Genomic DNA, 20,222 nt, shown 5'->3' with positions numbered 1-20,222 from the left:
ACTAGATTTGTTTAGAAGAGTGGGGAACATAAGACCAAAAAGTGCTTTAGCATCTCATTGTGGAGACTTTTGATTGGTCAACTGAAGAATCTAAACTCATTTCAGAATCATCCGTTTTTTAGTATAGTACCTGAGATTCTTTGTTTCCTTGAGTTACACATCTACTTTCCTTGAATGGCAAAAATGGTCTTTTTTGAACCACATCTTCTAACACAGTGCCTTACCTAGTGATGGTCCTGAAATAGTTGTTGATTTCCTTTGAAGTGTTAAATTAATAATGAGAGTCATTAATAGATTCTGAACAGAGAAATAGCTACATAAGGGAAACCAGGACCTACAACAGGTTCTATTGCCTTTTCGCCTTCCCTCACTCCCCTACTTACCCAGCTTAGGTTTTGCAAATCACCATTATAATCATTCCATAGCATACACCTTCAACTCTCTGCCCCTCTCTCACCTGGCAAAACCCCAAGCCTGCTTTAATCCAACTCTTATCTGCTGATTAACATTTTAGTGCTTATATGACCAAAGGAAGAAGACAGAGTCCATGGCTGAACAAACTGGGGTTAGGGCTTGGGTATAACTCATTCATCACCTGCAGGGGTTTCAGCCTGAGAAGCACACACACAAAGCTTTCCAGCCTCAGTTATCTATTCAAACGCTTCAAGGAAAAACAAACATCAAACTCCAACATGTGAAAGGCTTAGAAGTTGCCATACCCATTTGTACAAGAAAAAGCTAGACAAATGGAAGATAATCGACTCTTCTTGGAACCATCAGAGGACTGAGGTCAGAGGCAAAGCATTATCTTGAGCTCTGGGGAGACTGATGCATCCAGAAATATAGCTCCTGAGATTTGCTTACATGGAATAGAAGCCATTAGAATCAATAAGCTGGTAGGGGCACTTAAATCATTATTTTGATGAACTGCAAAGATCTGAGTGCAAACTTGTGTGAGAGTAAGACACTCTGGTGTTACCTGCAGTCATGGTGGGAGAAGGGGAAGAAACACACTTACATGGTCTGTCACTTCAGAAACCCCACCAGGTTCCCATGGGAATGATCTGAGAAAGATCTCTTCTAGTCTGGATGGGAGAAGAAAACAATAAACATCTTCAAACTTGTTCAGGCTCTTATCAAAGGCCTAGTTTCAAAGGCAAGGAATACCTTACTTATAGAAAAACAAGATTGCAGCACACTTCACATCAGAAACCATACAAGCAAAAAGAACGTGGAGTGAAAACATTAAAGGTTTGAAAGAAATGGCCAATCTAGAATTTTATATCCAAGAAATTAACTTCAAAAGTGAAGGAGAAATATTTCCTCAAATAAACAAAAACTGGTGTGGGTGAGGATTCATTGCAGCAAGAAATGTTGAAGTTCTTCAAGCAGAAAATTATTTAGGTCAGAAACTTGAATCTACGCAAGAAAGGAAGAGAATCAGAAAAGGAATAAGTGAAGTTAAGACAAAAATCTTTTACTTTTTTATTCTCAAATGTTCTAAAACTGTTTAAAACATTAATAGTAACAATGTATTATTGTGTTCTTATAACATATGGCTAAGTGAAATGAATGACATCAACGTCACAAGGGATGGGAAAAAGGAATTGGGAATATTATGTTCTGAGGTACCTGTACCATGCAGGACACTGGAAGGAGAAGCAGAAGGGCCTCTGTGCTGGGGAAATGGCTCTTTCAATTTGTATTATCATCTCTGTAACACAGTTCATCCCAGGAGCTCTGTCCTCTGAACTACTTTTCCTTCAGTCTCCCTTCCCTAGGAGGCAGATAGGCTCTTTCATAAGGCTGCTGGCTCTTCGCATAAGGACACTTATGTTGACCTGTCCCACCGTGCTACACTGACAGGTCAGACTCAGGATTTGAGTCCAGCAGCAGTCTTCAACACCTAAACATAACACACTACTAGAATTCTTGTATATCATTAAATCCCCTCACCTATTTATATTCTACAGTTGGGCTGCACTTGAAGTCTACTTCTCAATCCCTCTTCTAAACAAGTGTGAGTTTCTCATCATCCCATTTCCCAGACGAGAGTAGCTCTCCTTCGAGTATTGACATGGAGAGGAAAGTTGCAAAGCTTTCCCAGAATAAACAACAAAGAGATGAAAAAGATGAGACAGATGATGGATTTAAAAGTACAGAGACCAGAGATCAAAAACCAAGAATAAAGGGTGTACACAAGTTAGAAGCAAGAATAATTAGACTCTAAGAAAAAAATGACCAAAGGCATAATTGAGGGAAATTTTCCCAAGGCAGAAAAAAACAAATCTGAATATTCATATTAAGAGAACTCTATCTATTATAGGAAACATTCATGTAAAAGGAGCTCCATACCTAGGACATTCTGGCAGAATTTTAGTTTCTTTATTAAAAAGAAAATTAACTTTTCCATTATGTAAAGAATAAAGAACATGCAAACATATTCTTGGAAAATACAGATTAACAAAAGGAAGAGTTTAAATATCATCTATTATACCACTATCCAGGAGAAAACCATTAACATTTTGGTACATTCCTTTATAGTTCTGTTAATGTACATATTATTTTTTACATAATTATGATTTATGTGGTATACACAAATTTATATTTTCTATTCTTTTAAAACACTTAAAATTAATACACATTAATGACAGGAAAGTCGAAAATTGGAAACTATAAAGAAGGAAAAATTTTCTAGAATCTATGTATTCGGAATTAACCACAATTAATATTGGGATATATTTCCTTCTTATCTATGCCTTTTCACATAGTTGTAATTAGTATATAATCTAATCTAATTATTAAACATAGTTAACAGAACATTTCAGAAATTCTAGATGGTAAATGATATGGAGGCTTACAGACAGGATAAAAGGTTTGCCACAGAGTGATTCAGTAGTCTTTCCTAATCAATAAAACCCAAATACTCAGATCATTCCAGATAAGTTTTAAAATGCAAAAGCCATAGGAAAAACGTAGTAACTCTTCTATTAGTTTCTGAGGTTTAAATAGTTTGGCTACTATAAGCCATACTGGAATGTAACAGTATACACTATTATTCTGAGTTCCATGGAGTAGCAGAGCTTGTGTGACAAACACATTTTCTGGTTCTGAAAGACACAGAAGTAGAAGAGGAGGAAACTGGAGAGATAAGCCTTATTACACATCATCTAGTAAGCGTCCGGACTTTGGGGTCCAGGCTGAATAAATGCTTTTGTACTGCAGCATCCTGATGGAGCAGGGCAGATAGGAGCTGTGCTCAAAGGAAAAGTTGTAGCCTTAAATTCTCCCACTGTTAAATGAGAAGAAATAGAAAAGTTACCCAAGCACTCAATATAATAACATAAAGAAGATAGAAGGGAGAAATTAATAAAAATAAAAGTAGTAACTCATGATTTATAAAATGAAAAATCTGCGCGCTGATAAATCTACCCAACAGCTGGATTCTGGGCTCTGGGTCAATTCACCAGAAACCAATTCATTGAGGGTCAGTCCCTCTCTCTGCACTGGCAGCCAAGGGCCTTGTGTCCAGGTTAAGGAGAAAACAGAGACAAACGGGTCATTCCATATGTTCCTATCACCTATCTCCCAGTCTTCTTTTGTCTGGGCCTGTGCTCTGTCTCTTCCCCTGTTAGTTGGAATCAACCGTCCACGTTCCTAGCAAAGACCATCTGTATGCTCCATCTCTTTTCCTCCCACTTACTCAAGATATCCCTCTCTCTCATGCATCATCATTATTCCCCTCAGTGTACAGACCCTCCCTAGACTCCACGTTTGTTTCCTTCCCAGCCACTGTCCTACTCCTCTGCTCTCTGTTACAAGGAAACCTCTCAGGAGATATCCATGATGTGTCTCTAGCTCATCTCCTGTCCTCTCATGAACCCACTGCAGTCAGATTGGGTCCCACTATTCCTCCCGAACAGCTCTTATCCAGGTCTCCAGCCATGAAGGCCATGTTGTCAAGGTGAACAGCCATTTCTCAGACCTCGTACGCTCTATTTCTCAGTGGTATTAGGCATAGCTGATCTCTCCCAGCTTCCTGAAACACTTTCCTCCTTTGGTTTTGGGATCTGCCCCTTGGTTTTCCTCCTGTTCATTGGCCACTCTTTCAGGCTGCTACCCATCTCTGTGACACCCAATCTTCCCCAAGACTCAATCCCCAGACACTCACTCCCTTGGTAGCTTCATTCAGTCTCATGTCTGTGAATACCATCTGTCTACATGCTCACAATGCCCATGTTTAGATCCCCAGACTGGGCCTCTCTTCTGAACTCCCGACATGTGCCTCCACCTGCCTACCCGACACCTCTACCTGGTTGTGTAACGGGCATTTCAAATGTAACAGGTCTAAACCTGAACTCTTGAATCATCACCCTCATCACCCCCAAACCTGCTCCTCCCTCAGTATCTCTGAGATAGAAAAATGCAAAAACATTCTTCTGCAAAGTCTCCAGGTCAAAACCCTGTGGTTATCCTCGACTCACTTTTTTTCTTTAACATTAAATCGAATGCCTCTGCCATTCCTGTTGGTTTTACTTTAAAGTTAAACCTAGAATCCTATAACTTCTCTCCACCTCTACCACTTCTACCCCAGTTCAAGTCACCATCATTTCTCACTTCCCTTGCCCCCAACACAGGCTATTCACCACACAGCAGTCATTCTGTTCTTTTTAAAGACAAGTCATATCATGTTGCTACTCTGTTCAAAATCCTCCAATAGTGTCCTGTCTCTTTCAGAGTGAAAGCCAAAAATTCCTTATAATAGCTCTCGATGCTCTGGCCCCTGAACCCTGACCTGACCCTTTCCCTCATCCCTTATTTCTGACCCCGCCTTTGATTCCTCACCCTGGCTCATTGGTTTCAATGTTATTCCTCAAACATATTAGGCAGGTTCTTTGTCTGGTCTAATAACTAAATTGAGATAAGACAGAATAACGGGAGAAAAACAAATTTAATTTCACATATAGGGAGGTCCCACAAAGACATGAGACTCAAAGACAGCCAGGCAGTTGAGGCTTATAATACCAGCCTGAGCTAAGGAGTAAGACAGGGGCTGCAAAGGGCAGGAGGGCATCTCATAGGAAGCTAAGAATAGATGTTTGGTAATCAGATGTTTGTGCTACTATGCAGGTCTTTCAGATTTAAAAAAAAAAAAAAAGAGTTTTCTTTGGTAATAGCTCTCTTTCTAAGACAGGCCCCCTATCTAAAATCTTGTAGGCAGTTAAAGGAGAGGTTAAAAGCTTTTCCTGAATCTGCTGGATCTTGATTGTCTTCAGCTCAAAATAATCCACATACCAAAGGGCACATTTAGGGGCGGCATATTCTGCTCCCCTTCACTAAGCTTGACAAACTAAAAGAGATTTAAGATATTATTTGAAAATATGTAAACAATGATTAGTGAAGCTAAAACCAAAAAATTTATATTTTTCAAAATAATGAAGAGAGATTGGACGAAAGGTAAAATAAGATATAGACCACAACACGAAATGAGGAAAACAAAGGGAAGAGTTACGGTGCTATGTTCCTGGGAACTACTTGTCATCACCCCACATTCACATTAAAGCTAGACTCAGTACCTCGTTGACTCACCAAAAAGCAAAAGCTCTCTGCAGAGCTTTGGCAAGTAATAGATCGTAACAGAGATTTTGTAGGAAGACGAAGGTAGAGCTTATGCTATACTTCACGCAGCAAATAACCTAATGAATTCTTTTCACATTCCAAATCCCTCTTAGGCTCCCCAGTACTGGGTTTTACACAATCTGGACCGGACTTAGCAAAAAGGAATGAAATGTGAACAGACAGCAACAACATGTAAATCTCAAAGACAGTATGGTAAGGGAAAGCAATAAAAAAAAAAAAAAAAAAAAAAAATGAAAAACAACAAAAAAAGAATATGTACTGTATGATCACACTGATACGAAAGTCTCAAAAAGGATAAACTGATGATAAGAAGCAGATCAGTGGTCACTTGGGGTTGGGTAAGGGGCAGGGATCCAGGTCAAAGTGCACAAGGAAACTTCTCAGGAATAAGGCTTGTCCTATATGTTGATTGTGGTGGTGTTTACACAATTATGAACAAATACCAAAGTTCATCAAAACTATACAATTAAAATCGCTGAAGTATAAAGTATGTAAGCAATACCTAGATAAAGAAAAAAGAAAAAAGCTTCATTCTCATATTACCCAGAAAATAAAAAGGTTACATATAAAAATCTATAGACTATAACTAAAGTTTTCATTTCTAACAGAAATAATAAAAATTAATTAACCAGGCAATAAACAAGAGGCTGACAAAAGAAAAAAAAACTACAAAATCTGGAGAAAATTATTAAAATGACAAAAATTAGACATTAATCTGAAAAAAAGGAAAAAGGTCCATAAGTAAATCCAAAAGTTACTTATTGTTAAAAAACAAACTCCTGGCTAACTTAATCATTGAAAAAAAGGAAGAAGCAAAAATATACAAAATTAGAATAACAAGGAGAAATAAACTATGAAGAACAAAGAAAATTAAAGCATTATAAGAGAATACTATGCATATAATTGCTTTGAATCTTTTTAAAATGAATGATTTTCTATGAAAACCTGGATGATCAAAATTGACTCAAGAAGAACTAAAAGACTGAAAACAGACCAAGAACCACAGAAGTGTAGAAAGTTGTCAAAGACATACTGATCAAGAAATGCCAGCCCTGTCAGCAACAGGAGTGAATTCATTCCTTTTTCACACTAATTAGTCTCTTGCAGCAAAATCCCTACTCGGAAACATGCCAAAGACAATACAGAAAAAGCAATCTGCAACTCAGACACTCTTAGCAATACTGAAACACATTTCCAAGTTAAATATTAGCAAATGTAATCCAGCAGTCATTAAAATAATAACACATTATTTGTTAATTGGCTCAATTTTTTTGGAAATTTATTATAAAGGATATGTTAATAAATAAAGAGACAAACAACAAAATAGTATTTGATGAAATCCAATATCCATTTCTGGGTTTTTTCTAATTTTTAGTAATGTTAAAAGATGGCTATTTTCTGCAACATACCCCGCAGTACCATGCTTCATGATGCTGGCCTAGAAACAGCCCCGGTTAGTTGTAGAAAAAGGCAAGGGTGGCCATTATCACCTCTTTATTCGCTAGGGTTCTAAAAGCCTGACTCAATCCAATTAGAGAAGAGATCAAAATAACAAACACCATACACAAAGAAGGGGGCCCTATTATCGTAATTTGTGGATGCTCTTGTTTTCATTCCTGGAACTTGAAAAGACCAACTGAAAAATGTTTTAGAAACAATTAGAAAACTTAGAAAAGTGACAGGTTATGAAATTAACATACAAAAATCAAAGGCTTCTCTATACTCAAACAGAAACCAGTTTAAAATTTCAATGAAAGAAAATACCCCACATACAAGAGCAATAGAAACAACCATCATTTATACAGACATGTTGTTGATAAGAAATGTACATGATCCAGAAAAAAGTAACATTAAAAATCTGAGAGACATAAAAGATTTGAATAAATAATAGTATTAATAATTGTTAAAAGGTAAGCTGAGACATATTAAAAATTTACGAGTTTATTTGAGCAAAAATCTATTGGAATCGGGCAATGCCACACAGGAAGTTGTTAGGAGCGTTCAGCTGGCAGGAACTGGGGGAAAGATTTTTACAGGGAAAAAAAGAAAGCAAAGTAGGGAAATCATTGATTGGCTACAACTTAAAGCCTAATTAGCTGTTTGTGATTAATTGCCCTTATCTTTTGATTTCATAACCTTGAGGTATTTGCTGGCTTAGATTTTGATTTGCTTATGTCGGTCGCCACTGGCATTAGGCCATTTCAGTCTAATGACCTCCTTTTTAATTAAAATAACATAATTATAGCCAACTCTTCTTTCTATAATTACAGTCCAGGCACTTGCTAGGCTCTGTCAGGGGTTGTCTCAGGTAATCCTTGAAGCTGGAATTATCCCGCTCATCATGAGAAGACAGTATTGTAAAAAGTCCATCTTTCCTAATACAGAGTATCTTGAATGCAATCCTCACCAAAAGAGCATGTTGCTCACCATCTTCGTACCTGTGTCCTCACATGTAAAATAGAAATAATAAAAGTTCTTGTAATAAAAGATTAAATTAGTTAACACATGTATTTATAATAGCACCTAGCGCACAGTAGGTGTGTACATGTCAGCTCTGTTATTATTACTGCTTACAAGAATAAACATATGAGAAGAGCCAAGGAAATTGTGGGGCGGGACGGGGGAGAAAAGGGCAATATACGTGGGCTAGCCCTACCAGATATTAAAACATACTGTAAAACTATGATAATAATTGTTTTTTTTAAAAAAAACAACAACAACATGGAATTGGCAGACAGATAAATGGAATAAAGAGTACAGAACTAAACTCAAATACATGATGAGAATTTGTTACATTATTTAAAAGTGGCATTTCAAAGTCATGGGGAAAATCTGTAGGGATAATCTGTTAACCATTTGGAGAAAATAAAGAATGAATTCTTAATTCTTTTTTTCTTTTAATCAAAACTTCTTTTACATAAAACAAAGATTTAGATTTTTAAAATTCAAACAAAAAGCACTGTTTTCATGGGTGTACAGTTTTTTTACAAGCCAGGAACAGAGAAAGCTTTACTAAATATGAACATGAAACTTAGAAGACACAAAGGACAAGATAAATAAATATGACTACAAAGTGATTTTAAATTTCTATACAGTAAAGGAGTGTATGTCTTAAATGAAAGCTAAAGTAAATATCAGTGACACAAAAGAGACCAAATTACTTCCTAATATACAAAAAGTCGATGCAAGTCAATGATGGGGAAAACACCTCACTGAAAAATTAGAAAAGTATATGAACAGATTAATTACAGAAAAAATACAAATGAACACTAAATATAAAAGGAACTTCAATCTTCCAATTATGTAAATTTAAATTACTAAATATAATTTCTCTGTGTGTCCAAATGCCAAAATTTTAAATTGATCATAAGTAATGTTGGCAAGAGAGTGAAGGCCATGTATTCTCAATACTGTTAGCAATGGGTGTACTTTTTCATTGAGAAATTTGGCGATATCTACTAAAATTTTGTGTGCTCACTTATAAAAATTTGTCCAAGAGAAACACTAGCATAAGTAGGCAAAGATATGTAAACAAGGACAGTTAATGTATAGAAGCATAAAACCTTGGTATTGGAGAGGAACCTGAGGGTCACCTGGTCCAATCTTTGCGGGCTACCTTAGCACAGCGGTGCCCAGCACCATATCCCGACACTCTGTTCGAGAGTCCCTCAGGTCTCCATGATCAGCTCTTATATAATCTAGGAGCATGTAGACCTTTTCAAAGTAAGAGTAAAATATCTTCAGGAACTTATAAATATTGGACATCCATTCTCCCCTGAGTGTCCCACATTTGGAACCCTTCAGACAGCATTGCTCAAACTTCAGTGTGAATACGAATTATCTGAGGATCTTGATAAAATGCAAATGTTGATGTTGTCTGGGATGGGCCTGAGATTCTGCAAATCTAACCAGCTCCCAAATGATGCTGATGCTGCTGGTCCGTGGACCAGAGTTTAAGTAGCAAAGCTATCACATTCTACTTTCCACCGTGGTCTAATTATTTGCAGACATAACATCTCCACTGAACCTGTAGGTATCACTCCCTAGGCTCTCATTTCCTACAGATAGGCCCCACAGCCTTGTCCTGCCCTTAGCATTGACTTCTTATATCCTTGCACTCAGTTTCGCTGTTTTCACCATCTGGTCTCCCACAGTGCAGGCTACTAGGAGGTGGATGCTGCTGCTGGTAGTTCCCCTCTAACTTCTCACCTCAAACTGTGGAAAGTTGGTGCTTTGGTGGCAAAGAGGGTCTCAGATTGCAATTTAGGTTTGGAAAGTGTCTTTTTTTTCATCTAGATATCTAATGTGTCTGACCTTAATTATGCTATGTAAAATGATTTCTTAACCTCCAGGAGATTTCCTCTCCCGTTTTCTCCCTCCCTCTGCCCTTTGACCTCGCCATTATCCCTTGGTCAATCCCAATAAATCTGTGCCTTAAAGGGTTCCTTTGGCAAAAGTAAAAATAATTCTAAGTCAAAACTAGGTAGCTCTGTTGAGTTTGAATTTTAAATATGTAAACTCAGATTCTTAATTATTTCCTTTGGGGCAGTTGGTTTTGCTCCAAGAATACTCAGAGACCGAGAGTAAAAGGCAGGGGCGAGAGGTTGTTTGAAGGGGCTGGAGAAGAGGAGGAAGAGGGTCCATGAGATTCCCCCTCGCCCCAGATGAAGAGGCAAACTCCACACCTACTCAAGACTCATGGGCAGAGTGGCTCCCCACCAGAGTTCGGAAGTAACAAGAGGCCACAGAGCTGCTCCATCAAGTGTCTCCTTAACTGGGGCTCATCTGCTGTGATAGGAAACCAGGGCCAGAGACTCTCCCCAGATGTTGAAACATCACCCAAGGTGTGGCCTCCCCACCCAACTCTCCAGCACCCTGGCAGGTCTTGCCCAGAGGCTGAGCCATAACCCTGTGGGGGTGGGGGTGTAAAGGAAGAAGCCCCGGGCAATGATTTTCTTCAATCCTCTCTCTCTCATACACACACAATAATTTTATGAGTACTCAAATATCAGGGGAAATATGTCACTTTAAAGTCACCTGTGCTTGCTTTTGAAAATGTTCACGGGTGCAGTCTCCCCTCTGCAGCAAGGCTGCAAACGCAGCCCCACAACATCTAAAGCGGAAACAGCATCCCTACATAAAAATAGTAGCTCTTTGATTCATTGCAGATTAAAAGACACACAAAGTCTAAAAGGAAGGGGATGGAAAAAGTTATTGCCTTGATGAATCTAGAGGGTATTGTGCTGAATGAAATAAGTCAGGTAGAGAAAGACAAATATCATATGATTTCACGTACATGCGGAATCTAAAGAACAAAATAAACAACAACACGAAGGGGAAGGGCTAAAAAGGGCAAAGGGATTAAGAAATACAAATGGATAGTTACAAAATAGGCATGAGATATAAAGTGTAGCATAAGGAAAATAGTTCATAATGTAATAAATATGTAAGGGGGAAGAAGGGTACTAAATTTAGTGGGGTGACCACTTTGTGAGTTATACAGGTCTCTAATCACTATGCTGTACAACTGAAACTAATATATTATTGTATGCCAACTATAATTGAAAAAAAATTCATTGAATTGTACAATGTAAATATGAGCAACTAATTGTCCATTATATTTCAATAAAGCCAGCAATAAAAATAGCAGCTCTTTGAAGAAAGGAGAAACTGCCACAGCAGCTCTCCCTTCACAGAGCTTCTCCCTTGTGTTGTCCCAGCCTCTAGCCTCTAGTCAAAATGAACGCTTCATTACATCTAAAGAAAATGGTCAATCATACCTCAATAAAACTTCAACCAAAAAGAAGAAGGAGGAGGGGGAAATGGAGGAGGAGGAGGAGAAGAAAAAGAAGAAAACGTTCTGCCCTGTTTTGGGTCTGGCTGGTGCGAAGCAGGACCACAAGGATGAGACTGTTATCTGGCTGTTTTAAAATCTTTTCTCATTTGGAAAGAAGCATGATGAAAATTCATCATCACAATGAAGAAGAGGAGACTGCAGCAGCAATGAGCATAGGTCATGTCTTTATTGGGAGCCGTTCACTAATTAATTTATTCACTGACTATGTTGGCATCCACCATATCCAAGGTTCACTATTCAGTGATACAAGAGAAACCAAATAAATGCTAAGACATGGTCCTGTCCTCAAAGGAGCCTACGATACAGCTGGGAAGATGTCTAAATGGACAAACTTAATTCTTGTACAAGGCACAATGGAGCAAATGCTCTCAATGGCAAAACAGTTTTCAGATGAGAAAGCAAATATTTCTGCAGGGAATCTTTAGAACAGTTTTCATTGAAGAAATGGAATCTAAATGGAGTCTTGAGTGATGGTAAGATTCTGGTAGACAGAGATGTCCAACAGATTCTTGCTACCAGAGAGAATAGCATAATCAATGGCCAGAATTTAAAAAAAAAAAAAAAAGGCAGGGAGGGGGGAAACAAACATTACAATTTAGTAGTGACAATAGAGTATTGGGGATATAGCTGGAAAGTGAAACCCTAATGTAGAAAGCCTTGAATGCCAAGGTCTGGAATTTTTCCCATAGAAAACAGGAAGCCATGAAGGGTTCGTGCAGGGTGATGGAGCTATCAGAGCGGTGTAAAAGCCAAGAAGATAGATAGCAACAGAGACCAATAAGATTTCCACAAAAGTGTGGCCCTCTAAATTCTGGCAACTATATGATTAGGTTATGTGATGGTTAATTTTATATATCAACTTGACCTGGCTAAGGGATTTCCGGACAGCTGGTAATTATTATTTCTGGGTGTGTCTTTAAGAGTGTTTCCACAAAAGATTCGAATTTGAATTGGTTGGCTGATTATGAAGCTGACTCTCACGAGTGTAGATGGGCACCATCCAATCTGTAGAGGGCCTGAATAGAACAAAAAGGCAGAGGAAGGGCAAATTCGTTCTCTGCTTGAGCTGGGACATCTATCTTCTCCTGCCCTAGGATGTTAGTTCTCCTAGTTCTTAGGCTTTCAGACTCAGACCGGGACTTAAACCAGTGCCCCCTACCCGGAGTTCTTGGGCCTTTAGACCCAGACTGGGACTTACACCATTGGCTTTCCTCGTTCTCAGGCCTTTGGGTTTGGGCTGGATCTACACCACTGGGTCTCCAGCTTGCAGACAGTGGATCATGGGACCTCTCATCCTCCAGAATCATATGAGCCAATCCTTTATAATAAATCTCTTGCTATATATCTAAATATACATAGATATATGTATGTATACACACTTTCATTTCCTCTCCTCCATCGCCACAAAAGAAGTGACACTCTTGCAGCATGTACTTTAAATCCACACCTAATTCTATGACACAATTGCATCTCTCCGAAAATGGATTTTATAAATTTCTCTCTTATCACAAAGGATATCTAAGAAATCTGACTTAAAAATGTGTGATGTAGTGTCAGTGTGTCAAATGTATGGCACATCCTCTGCATTTGGGAAATTTAGGAGGTTCGAGGCTAATGTAATCCCATTATGACTATCAACATAGGGTCTGAACCATAGTGTTGGCCCCCTAAATCCATCCTCTACTCAGCAGCCATAGCAGTCACCCAGAAACATACACCAGACTATATGTCCTCCCTGTCCAAGGCCACACCAGCTCCTGCTCAATACACAAAGCAAACCCCACCTTCAGCACCAGCGCCTGCTGCTCCTGTGCCCAGATCACCACTTTCCCAGGTGCCCATGGGGCTTGCCTCTTATTTTCTTCTGGTATCTACTCAAACGGCAAGAAATCAAATGGCCGAAGATGTAAACTTAGGTGTCACCAGCAAACAGATGTTGTTTAAAACCACAAGTGTAGATGAGATAACTTAGAGTAAATGGAGGCCTTGGCTGTAGTCCTGGGGCGTGCATCTGTGTGCAGTAGGTGGGAGGAAGCAGCAGGAGAGGGAGAGGGGCCAGTGAGAGATGAGGAAACCAGGAATGTCGTGCTCCAGGAGCCAAGGGAGGAGCGTGGCTGGAGAACAGAGTGATCAACATATTCCGGTAAAAACGGCCGCTTGATAACATAAATGCGTAAATACAGGGCAACTGGGCGTGGAAACCAGATAATGACAGTTTGGAAACTAGAAAGCAGATGGATGAAAAGTAAATTATGTCTTTGATCCTAAGTAGAAGCCTAAGCTCACAGTGGGGAAAGTTAAAGCCGATTTATACTGTTGAATCGCCAAAGGCTGAGAAATTGGTGACACCTGTTTTCTCTGAAAGTGGAGATGAAGGAAGAGCCACAAGAGGACTGGTTGAAATACTATTTAGACAGTGGTCAGATCCCCAGATCTGGCCACAGGTATAACACTCTACTCTCATGCCAAGTCTTTACTTCCCCAAGATATGATTTAAATCGGTCTGGAGACCCAAGTGCTTTTAATACAAATGAGGGTTTCTGACTCCCTCCTATCCCGTGAACCTTCAGGTCGCTCCTGCCCCAGTGCTCACCTCTCCCTTTTCGGTCTCGAGGTGCTTCTCGCTGGCAGAAAAATATGAACAAATATGAACAAATATAATATGAACAAGTATAAATCAGAATTTTCAGAGTAATTTTTCAGATTGCTATACATGAAGCATTTCCAATCCTGGTTTGTCTCGATTACTTTATTCAATAGAAAAAAGACATGACTTCCAATCATTTTCAAATTGTTAATTTTGCCACTCAATCTTGCTTCCACTGTATGCCACTGTTTTGGATTTTTGTGGTTGTTGTTGTTGTTGTTGTTTTAGATGTCACTCGTTTAAAACATTTCCGGCATTTTCCATTGTTACCCAGTCAAACAATTACAACTGATATAAAGCCAATCCTGTTTTCAGTTCAATCTTGGCATAAAATTGCACTCAAAGAAATAACATTTCATCAGAAGACTGAAACAATTAAAGTCTTTATGTGCCTCTCAAGAAAATACCACAAGATGAGTACACAAAAATTTCTGAAAATATGGTAGATAATAGAAGTTGGGAGAGGGTCCACTGGCACACAGTTAGAATTTTAACGTGTGAGACACCAACGGTAAGTCACACCGTGGCTTATAGGAAAGCAGCAATGTGCTCAGAGCGGCTGGCCTGGAAGCTAACCCTGGCTGGCAATGCTCAAAGCAAAAAGAGAAAGTTCTAGCTGAGGGGGAAGGGCAGAGGTGGCTACCAGCGCCCTGATAAAGCACAGGGTGCAGGTGGCAATCTAGGAGGGGCATGAAGGGTGCTTGAAGATATGCCTTGCAAACCCAACATCTGAGAATATGGACCTACGCAATATACTTAGGAGTGATTTGCCTTACAAAGTGATTATTTCAAAAGTTTAATACCATTTTGATATATTTTCACACTTTTATTTCAAAAAATCTTCAATTACAATTTTCAGGAAGTCATCAAAAGCAAGGGCCACTCATAATGTAGTTGAAAATAACGTCAGTGTGGTGACACCATAAGCAAATCGTGTTTTTTTAGAGGAGACGGGGGAAGAAAATCAAAGAGAAAATATTTCCTTCATACATGCTTCTTTATTTTTATTGTCCCCAAAAGCAAAGAGCTAAAGGTCTTAAATGTGAGTTAAAAGTTAGAGCACTAAAGATAGATTTGGGAAATATCTGTGCTCCTCATCTACTAAGGCAGGAACTAGTCCCCTGCAAAGCACCGTCTGCCTCCCCAAGGAATCCAGGCTCAGGGGCTGCAGGAGCCAGGCCCTTCTCCGTGGGCTACTGTAGTCACCACTGCTGAGGTTCTGGAAGCCTCGGGATGCCTGAGAGCCTTCCAACCCCACCGCCCTACAGTGCCCCAAGCAGAAGTGAGAATACCTCTTCCTCCTCCTCCTCGGTTTCACTAGGATCCCAGAGACATCTATGGTTCATGTGGTAAAAATTCTTTCCATTCACCATCCACAGCACCCTCAACACAGCACCCTCAGAACTTTGTCCACAGAGGCTGGACCAAGACAGACAAATGCCAGGGACGAATTGTCGTTTCTACTAAGCTAAGCTTTTCTGGTTGACGTTTCACACCCTCAGACAAATCTCCTCCCTGGGGGCTCATGACAGGCATAACCCATCAGGGTGTCAGGCCCCTGACCCAACTGGGATCCAGAGCAAAATGCAGCGCAAGCTGAAGCTGAGGCCACTCCCCAGCCCCGCCCCACCAACACATACACCCAGCCTTTCCCTCACGCACATGCCCCTCGCCTAGCATGACAGCCACACAGAAATTAAACCCACAGCCATGAGGATCCACAGAACCCCGGCCCAAAGGAGCAAGCATGGGGTCAGGGGGCCAGCTTCTTGGGCTGCACCTGAGAAGAAGGTGTTGCTCTCAGAGAAGAGTGGCATCAGCGTGGAATTTGTTTTAAAAACAAGGGGAGATGTTTTTGGCAAAGAGAAGCAGTTTAGAAACAGAAAATGCCAGACTCCTTGCTCTGCCCCATTTCCCAGAACAGCTTCAGAAAAGCAGAAAGATATTCAAATTCTCTTACCTTTCTAATGGGTTCACGGGCCACATTCTCATTTGCAGGTACTTTTCAGCAGAGTGACTTTGAGCAGCCAGTGCCCGGAGCACGCATGAAACCCTAAGGGTCTCTTCAGGGACCAGGGCCCTGCCACCCACCTTACCACAATGGAGACCCTCACCCTAGCTAGGTCTGGCCAGTGAGGATGACACTGCCTATCTCCCTTCTTTAAAAACATTTCGCAAGGGATATCTTACAACTGCAAAGCCCATTTTGAGGAACATGCAAACACAGCATCAGCAAGCCTTTCATAAGCACTTACAGTCTTAGAAATAAGTCCTTCTCTCCTGCATCCAGGTCACAAATCTGGGGGCCACACCCTGCTCCTATTTACCATGGTCCCATGTGTCTCCCTACCACACACATACTGTATTACAGGTAGCCACAACAGCATTAATTTCCAGAAATATAAGCTACAGTACCTTTCTCCTTTAATTTCTATCTGAGTATTTCCTGGAGAATGGTAAAATGACTTTCTCCTATAATAACGCTTGCTTTCATATTACTTATTCAGAGTTTTAGCCTTTCTTCTTTCCCTCTTCAAGTGTCAAACATTTGTGAGGCAAAAATAAAAACAAAATAAAAATATGGGAGGGCAGTTCAATATTTTATCATGCTTCTAATTCTATTTGTGCAGTGTTTGGGGAATTTTTGCAATGTGTTATTTTTACAAGTAAATATTTATGCAAATTTTAACTGTATCATTTTCAGAAATACAGTAGTGTCTTGCCTGGTTCATGGCTGTCAGTAGGTAAACTTCTTATTGTATATATACTGTTGAAGCAACAGGGGCATTCAAAACAGCACCCCTTAATAAGAGATGTGCATGCCCTTTATAAGAGAAACTACAAAACGTGTGTCTTAGTTCGTGGTCCACCAAAATTCAACACTGACTCAGGGAGGTGATTCCAGGAACTGAGAAACATGAGACAGGGAAAGGAGAAAAGCCAGGAAAAGTGGGGCAATTACCACTGTGGGCAAGTGGGGCTACGTCCCATGGGGGACCTTCCAGGAGATGATTGGAACACACCTCAGGTCATCAAACGAGATGGGGAAGCTGGCACATTGGTCCACCAACTCGCATCTACCATTGGTGAGGATGGCCCCAGGGGCCCTGACTCCCACACTTTGGGGGTGCTCCTGTTGAAGGCAAGGCAAGCTAACATGTTGCCAAGGAAAGACCTTAGGCAGAGAAGAGAGATGCAGACCTTGAGGTGGGAAGGTGTGAGTATTATGAAAACCTGTTACAGGTGAACTCAGATGGGCCAAGGAGACATAGGATGAAGCATCCATGACTCTATTGGAAGGTAAACAAAACCAGCTGAGTAAACAAATTTATATTTTCATGGATTTGGGAGCAATGAATTTTACATAATTTCTAAGTCAGCTGGGGCTACTATAACAAAACATCACATACTAGGTGTCTTAAATGATAGAAATTTATTTCTTACAGTCCTGGAGGCTAGGAAGTCCAATCCGGTTCCTGGTGAGAACTGTCTTCCTGGTTTGCCTTCTTGCTGTGTCCTAACTTGCCTGGGGGAGCAATTCTCAATCCCACATTTCCTCTTATACAGTTACTAATCCCATTCATGAGGGCTCCATCCTTGTGACTTAATCACCTTTCGAAGACCCCACTTCCAAAAACCATCACGTTGGGGACCAGGACATGAACATATAAATTCTGGGGGGATGCAAACATTGTCCATAGCACATAAATATGTTTATCCTTTATATGTTTATTCACAAATGCAGTGCCATTCCAATAAAAAATCCCAACCATGAGTGTCTTGGAATTCAACAAAATTGTAAAATTAATTTGGAAGGAGAAATAAAGAATATCAGACAGAAACGGAAGCAAAGAGGATAGTGGAAGATATTACTCCTCCCAGGTGTTGAAGCCATATATGATAAAGCTGTTGCCTGCCTCATGTGTTAGTAATAATTTGAGTATAATAAAACATGAGAGGAAAAGCCTCTCCCCTGCAGCATCCTAGGCTGTATCAATTTGCTCTGATAATACCTTATGCAGAATCGATATAAAAAGAAGATAATTGTACACACCAAGTGGGGGCCGAGGGTGGCAGTGTGATATTATGATTTATAAGAAACATATATTTGGTCATTCAGATGACCCAAATTTATTTCTCATATACATTTGGTCTTCGGCCATGGTTCCTGGCTCAGAGCTACCAAAACTCTTGGGATTTCCTGAGCGATAAGAGCAATGGGAGCATCTTTCATCATAATACTTGGTATCTTATCCAAATATTATGATCCAAGTATTATATTGCAGTTCCTGAAATAGCTTCAGAGCCATAAATGTGAAATGGGTGTCTTGTTATTCATAAAAATCACCTTTCCACCACAACCGCGTTTATATCAATGAGCTGACTTTTGGAAAGCACCTGAAGAGGGAGCTTGTGGCCAAGGCAATCGACTATGAATAGAGGGTTGGGACTTTCAGTCTTACCCCCTGATTTTGAGGGAGAGGACTGGAAGGTGGTTTAAAGAGCTCCTGGGCTGGTGAACACGTGGAGATTTGGGGACAGTGGCGTGCCTGGAGAGGGCATGAAAGCTCCACACCCTTTCCCCATACCTGGTCCTATGCATCTCTTCCATCTGACTGTCCCTGAGTTATATTATTTCATAACAAACCATTGATCCAGTAAGTAGCATGTTTCTACGAGTTCTGCGAGCCACTCTAGCAAATTAATCAAATGCAGGGAAGGAGTCTTGAAACCTCTGATCTGTAGTCAGTTGGTCAGAAGCACAGGCGACAACTTGAACTTGCAACTGGCATCTGAAGTGGAGAGGTGGGGGGCACAGTCTTGTGAGACTGAATCCTTAATCTTCGGGATCTGATGCTATCTCTAGGAAGATAGTGTCAGAATTGAGTTGAATTATAGAACACCCATCTGATGTTGGAGAATTACTTAATGTGGCAGGAACCACACACATCCCATGTTGGAACTGGGTGTTAGAATCATTTTAGCTAGTGACAAGAAAGATCAGCAGTTGCCAGTAGAAATAGAGGAAATAGCTCCAGTTTCCAGAACAATGGAACAAGTCAGAAGCCAAGCCTGGGGTGGGAGATAGAAGAATGCTGACAAAATCCAACAGTTCCGTAAAATCTGTGATGCGGAAGAAAGCAAATGAATGACCCATGTGTCGCAAAGGTTCTAAACGACATAAAGCATCTTGCAGGGGATGGGGAGCTGGGATACCTCACAAACGACTAGACAGAGAAAAGGAAAAATTTGTGGGAACCAAGGGGAAATAGGAACAAGAATGAAATGAGTGGCTGGGAGAGGTGACCATACTCAGGACATCACTCAACTGATTTTCCTGGGCACCTACCACCTCCAAAGCCCTGAGGCTCTCCTCCCCAGGACTTACCACCTAGTTAAAGACTCACAGATAAATAATGAGACCACCAAAACAGGACTGAATGCTACAAGCCAGTTGCAGCCAGAGCAGGAGGAAGGTGGTTGAGTTTGGATGAGACAATATGGAAAACTTTCACAAAGGAGGACCCATTGGGATGAAGGAATTCAGGACTAAGAGAACAGCTTGAGCAGAGCCTAAGCAAGGCAATTAAAGAAGGGACAAGTGGCCCAGCAGGACTGCAGCCCAGAAAGGCAGTCAGAGCCCTTTCACAAAACCTTAACCCCAAACTGTGCAGTCTAGCTACTAAGGAAATGTTAAATGTACTTAAAGAGTGGACAGACATGAGACACCCTGTACTATGGCAGCAGTGAGATGGTTTCTCTTCACATTCGTGAGCACACACATCTTTAGAGAAAACGACCCTCACTCCCAAGAGGAAACCATGAAAACAGACTGGCTGTCTTCTTCCTCTACCTGTAGTGATTTCTCAAATTGCTGTAGCCATCTGACGCCAGCCTGAGAGTGCAGAGTGAACAGAGGGAGAGAACAAGGTCTTTGAGGACGTGAATATCCCATTTAAGGGGCCCACCCTGAAGAGGATCTTCACTGTTAGAGAGAGTGCACAATACACTCCTTTTCACCTACACTCTCCTCCAGCGACTGCCCAATATTCTGCTCCCCTCTCGGTTAAACTACTC

The sequence above is a fragment of the Pteropus alecto genome, unplaced genomic scaffold (genome assembly GCF_000325575.1).
Source record: "Pteropus alecto unplaced genomic scaffold, ASM32557v1 scaffold45, whole genome shotgun sequence".
Lineage (NCBI taxonomy): Eukaryota > Metazoa > Chordata > Mammalia > Chiroptera > Pteropodidae > Pteropus > Pteropus alecto.
This window is presented reverse-complemented; position numbering follows the sequence as displayed.